Here is a 6,068-nt window from a genome sequence, read left to right as displayed (position 1 = left end):
GGGATTGTAAGCACTGAGTTCGTATAATCAGATTGTTCATTCAATAGCCCACTTTGCTTGAAGTGTGGAGAATAGGATGAAGGAGGCAAGAGAGAATGTTAGGAGGCTAGTTAGATAGTAATGTAGACCAGTTTCAAGTTGTTAGAAAGCTGCAAGTGAGCTATAGTTTCCCTACTTTGATTTCAAATAGAAGTCCATAAGCTGAGCTCTACCTCCTGCAAGTACTTATTGACAGGTGGAGAGGAATTAGCTGTGTCACCTAGAAGAAGTGTATTGTTGCCCAATGGCGTCCAGCTTAGATCTTATGTATTTGATTTAGTGAGATGCTTCAGTTTGAGGAAATAAATGGCCCTTTGAGATAATCAGGGGCCAAAATGCATGATCATAAATGCATAAGGCATAGGACTTGATTTCTTTCCACCTTCATCACAATTTCTCCTTAAACAGAATACACTTAAAAGGTTTAACGATGTTTCATAGTTTAAGTTCCCCCTATAGTCATTATTAAGTTTTATTGACTTAAACAAGGCACAGGATTAAACCATGATTTGACCAGGGGCAGGACCCTGTCGGGTCTCTGCATTCCTGTGCCTAGCTCCTGTGCCTGGTTTTTTTGAATTGAAAAGAAAGAGAACCTCATTTATTGAAGAGTGACATCAGACTAGCAGAAATAAAAAGTGAAAGGATTTGATAACTTAATGCTACATGGGAATGGGAAAACATTAGGTGGATTTTTGAATCTTTTCTCCTCCAATTTCCAACTGGACTATTTGCTTTGTAATTTACATTTGTTTATACTTGTCTTTGTGCCAAGATTGCTTTCTCTCTATCTGCATGTGCAAATGTAATAAATTAAATAGTTATTGCGGCTGTGGTTATCTATGGTATTTCCAGAGGTCTTTAGGGCAGCCATGAAAATAAACACTGGACTGTTTCTAAAAATTCTTGCATACTGAGAATTGGAGAGTGGGTCCCAGAGAAACTTGATACATCTCAGACGTGTCTGTCCTCCCTCTCAGTTCTGATTTCACAGGCCATCACTGACCTGGGGAAGCATGGGGAGTGTGAGTTATCAGCAGATATCTTTTGAGTCTAGAGGGCTGAGTGTACAGGGAAACGGGGGCTCGTAAAGATGCCTTCAGGGAGGAAGAGATGACACTGATTAACGTGTCCTGGACAGGATCAAGGTTATGAGCCTTAGTGGCTTTGGGGAGTTATTCACAGGGCGGTGGATGTTTTCTTCAGCTTTATAGCTACTGGAAGGCCAAGGGAACTGGCTGAAGGTCACAGAAAAAGTGAATCAAGGCCCAGGCTGGCCCTTGACCCAAAAGTGCCAAACCAGGCCCCTCCTTTTCTTTTTTTTCCGGTCAGGCTCTATCTGAAATAAGCTTCTTCCTGCAGACTCTCCGGTATTCGCCTTCTCAGAGACACTACCATACATCCCGTGGTCAAGCGGGACTCTTGTGTTCAGGCTTAAAAGTTTTCAGACTCTGTGGCTGGGTTTGTGGCTCAGAGGTAAAGCGTTTGCCTACCATACATGAGGCACGGGGTTCAATCCTCAGCACCACATAAAAATAAAATAAAGATATTGTGTCCACCTATAATTAAAAAATAAATATTTTTTTAAAAAAGTTTTCAGACTCTGGCAGGTGTTGCAGATCCACTGCCCACGGGCTGGAGTGGATGTCAGCATGGCAAAACCAACCTGCCTCTCGGGCCTCATCAGCTATCACCCATCTCTCGAGTCCTGTATTCTATAACATCAGACTACTTGGTAGTCTCTAAGTGTGCCCTGCGAGGGCAGTCCTCATTTAGTGTGAGGGATGGGCTCATGGAAATGGAAATGCCACCTGAACAAAACATGTGGGATCATTTCATCATGATCTTCCTGGGGTGTCATTCCTTGGCATCTGCATTGCTGTTGTCTCTGGGTTTTCTCAAATCTTTTGAAGTCACAATATCCCTCTGGCCATAGTTTCTTCCAGGCTGCAGGTCACACAACTGTACATCCATCATCCCAAACTCCGGTCATGCTAACGGAGATGCTTCATGACGCTTACAGGATGGTCTTTATTGTTCGTGCCCTTGACCATCCTTGAGTGACTCAAGGAGTGAAGCTGGCTTGCTAACATCTAACACCGTGCTCTTCCTTGGACAGCCTCAGCACCAATCCTGGCAAGTCTTTTGCTAATCATTATAGGTGAAACCTGTTCCTCAGAATGCAAAAGAAATAGCAGAAGGAAAGATCTTGTGGGGAGAAAAAGCAACACATTGTATCAGAGAGTGTGGTAAGGTTCTTGCTGGCTGATAATTTGTGTTAACATGTACTGACCATGACTATAGAACAGTTGATTCAATAGACAATATCTACTTATCGTTTGTGTATAACTAATTATATTTGTCTACATCATGTGCATAACTGAGGTTTGGGAAATATTGAGAGACTGACGTGTCCCAAAGCATCACTATGTTTATGAGAGTCAGTGACTGGACTTAAACATAACTCAAAGAGGGTCTCACAAAGCTACATAGCCATATATGTGTTTATATCTATGAAAATAAATAACTTAGAAATAGTGTGGCAAAGGACTGTATGAATGGGGCTGTGTGTGTTTGTACATTGCTGTCCCCTCAGCCTTAGGAGTGTCCTCCTTCCTTTTCTCCAGTTGGTAAATTCATACTCATGCTTTGGGCCCTGTTGAAATGTTACCCAAACCCTTACTATTCATGGTGTGTCCCATGGACTAGCAGCACTGACATCCCCTTGTAGTCTGATATCAATGCAGAACCTCAGGCCCTACCCCAGAATCACTGAATCAGAATCAGCATTTTAATGAAAGTCCAAGGTGCTCTGACAGTGCATGAAAGCCAGGGAGATACTGACCCAGTCTGTAACTCCTTCCCTTATCCCTCCAGCAAAACAAAAGGCTCTGCTCACAAGCTTGGTGTTATTTTAGCCTTCATGGCATTGTATCACGTGAGGCTTCAACAGGAGTAGGCCCTTGATAATACTTGTTGAAGTGCATTAGGACATATTAATGCAGAGGTCTGCTATTTATTTTGATGACTGTAATCATACACTCTACATTAATTGACCCAGCTTCTTTCTCTCATTCAGAGGTTAAAAAACTAAAAGCCTGATTTTTTTTTCCTCCCTTATAGCCAGATATGGCCTTGGATCAGTTCTGCCAATGAAATGTAAGCAGAAGTTTGCTAGTAGTTTCTTTTCTTTTGCCTGAAATATTGGTGCATTGTCAGAGATACAGGTTTTGTTATCATGTGGTGCAAGCCAAGAATGGCAGAGCAAGACAGAAAAGTCTGGATCCTAGGAGGCACCCTTCTGATCTCAGACTGCTTCTCAGGCTGCTTCTGGCTCTCAGCACCCAGTTGATACACATCTTTATGTGCCTAAGCCACTGTCAGCCAGTTTTCTATTAATCGAGCTGAATACATTTTGACCCATACTGTATCTAATCTTCACATAGGAAAAACAAATTTTAATTTTCTCTCATTACTAGTCTTTGCTGAAGGTTCTGAAGTTGGTATTCAACAAAGAATTAGAACAATGGCTCTGTCCCCTCCTCTTTTTTTTTCATTCTATTTTCCTAAGTAATTGATTTAGAAGAACCTTTACTTCCAATGTTCCCCCTGTAGGAATATGGGCCCTGCGACCAATAAAACTTAGATAACTTGCGGCTCTCTCCAAAAAATCTAATGAAAAGTTTTGGTGAAGAGGCAAATATTGGATTATGGAAATCTGTCAAGGCCTCAAGTCAATATCAGAAACTTCTTCCCTTGCCTTTCTTGATGTCTTGGTTTCCACAAAAATGGAAGGGTGCAGATGCATGCAGAAGTTCTCAAAAATATGCCAAAGAATATTGGTTTAGCAGGAGCTTTGTGAGACCCTCTTTGAGTTATGTTTAAGTCCAGTCACTGACTCTCATAAGCATAGTGATGCTTTGGGACACATCAGTCTCTCAATATGTCCCAAACCTCAGTTATGCACATGTTACTTCTCATTGGGAAACACTATGATGGTCAAATTGGGAACCTGAGTGTTGATCGCCAGAATAAATTGAGCAGGATTTTGCTGTATTAGCCTATGTGACATATTTATCCCCAAACTACTCCACAAACTCCATGTGGTATTTTGCCCTCATTTTATTGCTATGTTGCTGTCAGGGTCTGGCAGCTGTTTCATGGCTCATCACTGTCAAAACAACTCTGAGAATTCAAATCATATAAGTAGAATAGTCCTGGAAAATGTGTGCATCTATTTTCTTGGTGCCATCTGGCCTCTGACCCACAACCTGGTGTCTCCTGGAGTTATCCTTTGTTATTTTGTTATTGGGCCTCATCTCTACCTAGATGAGCCACATTCTCAGACTGTTCCAGATGGGAACTATATTTAACAAATACCAAGAAGAGACAGGCAAGAGGAGCTCAAAGTCACAGTGAACTCGTCGGCAGACAATTGCCCCGCAGCACGTTCTTTGGAACACCCTCAGCACTGAAACCTTTATCCTCTGAAGTTCTATTTGAGTTTGGAAACTGACAAAAGTCATTTAGAGATGAGTCTGGTCATCAGGCGGTGTGATTTGGCTTTCTATAAACGCTGTCCAAATAAGAAAACAAACCAACAAACAAAATCTAGACTCGCCCTAATCTCTGAACACAATTCCAAACAGGAAGGGCTATTGCTGAAAGGAGCCCTTTATGGACTATCTGTAAGGCCACACTCAGATGTAAAGTTTTGTCTGTTAGCCAGTAGCAATTCTTATTCTGCCAGCTCTCCAACTGACCTGAGTCAACTCACCTGGGGGCAGAATCACTCTGAAAGCACAAGCTGCTGAGCACATGCATGGAATTTCTGATTCAGTGGGTCTGGGATGGGACCTGATAACTGGCATTTCCAGTGATTTTTCATTTGCTACCTACTGACATTGCTGATCCAGGACCACACATTGAATTGTACTTTAAGGAAATCTCAGACTTTCATTCCATCAGATGACTGGTTGGTTTCCAACCCTGAGTTTTTTTTTTTTTTAACAGTGTGACACAGTCATATAGCTAATTTGTACTCTACTCTGATTCTCAATGATGTCAACCTCCTTATGTTATGATTACATGGTTCATAATGCACACTGGATCTCAGTATATCAACAGGCACACCAAGTTATAGAGTAGACTGTAAGGAAAACATTGCTGCCAGAGAACTTAAGGGAGGAGGGGGCAGGGCAGGATGTGGAGGTATAATCACCATAAGCAATTATTGCAATTGCTACAAACATTGGACAATCAGTCACCCATTCTGAGCCTTGTCAGTAAGCTCGGAAAGAGATTTCATTTGAGTTCAGCATCTAATAGTAGCTGTAATTTTGGAAGGAGCCAGAGTTTCTCTGGCTACAGTCTGTCATATTTTTCCAGATTCATGTGGTCAGGTATTTCAGCTACATCTTTTCCCCTGTGTTTATTTGTTCCCACCTTAGATGCACAACAGGTGAGCTCCTGGCTTGGGGCACAAATTGGTGCACGTGAAGATTTCTACAGGACTCCCCGTTGATTTCCCAATTCCTTCCTCTTTGTACTCTGATCAGAAAAAATTCTCCTACAAAGTCCAAGACTCTGGCTAACTGTATTATTAATTCTTGTAGTTTTGAACTACTTATTAGGAACTTATTTTTCTCTTCAGTAACCTTTAATTTTTCAGAGATTTAATATTCTTTATTTCATTTAAAAAAATCATGGTGGAGCCCAGAGAAAAGTCAGTGAACTTTCCAGGACAGATGCCTTTTCCCTGTGACCTGGCCTTCACCCTAACCCCACGGGGTGTACTTTGCCAGGGGCAGGTCTGGTGGGCCAGGTCTTATTAGGCAGAGGGGTCAGACACTGTTCTGGAGATGTAGTGGGCTGAAACCTATCCCCTGGTATGAGAGAGTTATACAGTGTTTGGGAGGTCATAAGAACATTAAGTGGGAAATTTCTAATCCCTTTCTCCTCTTTCCTCCTTCTCAAATTCCTCCCCTAAGGAAAGCCAGGCCATGCATTGCCAGAACACGGATACTTTT

Source organism: Marmota flaviventris, chromosome 5, assembly GCF_047511675.1.
Source record: "Marmota flaviventris isolate mMarFla1 chromosome 5, mMarFla1.hap1, whole genome shotgun sequence".
In the NCBI taxonomy this organism is placed as follows: Eukaryota; Metazoa; Chordata; class Mammalia; order Rodentia; family Sciuridae; genus Marmota; species Marmota flaviventris.
The sequence above is the reverse complement of the archived record's forward strand: the minus strand, read 5'-3'. Positions refer to the sequence as shown.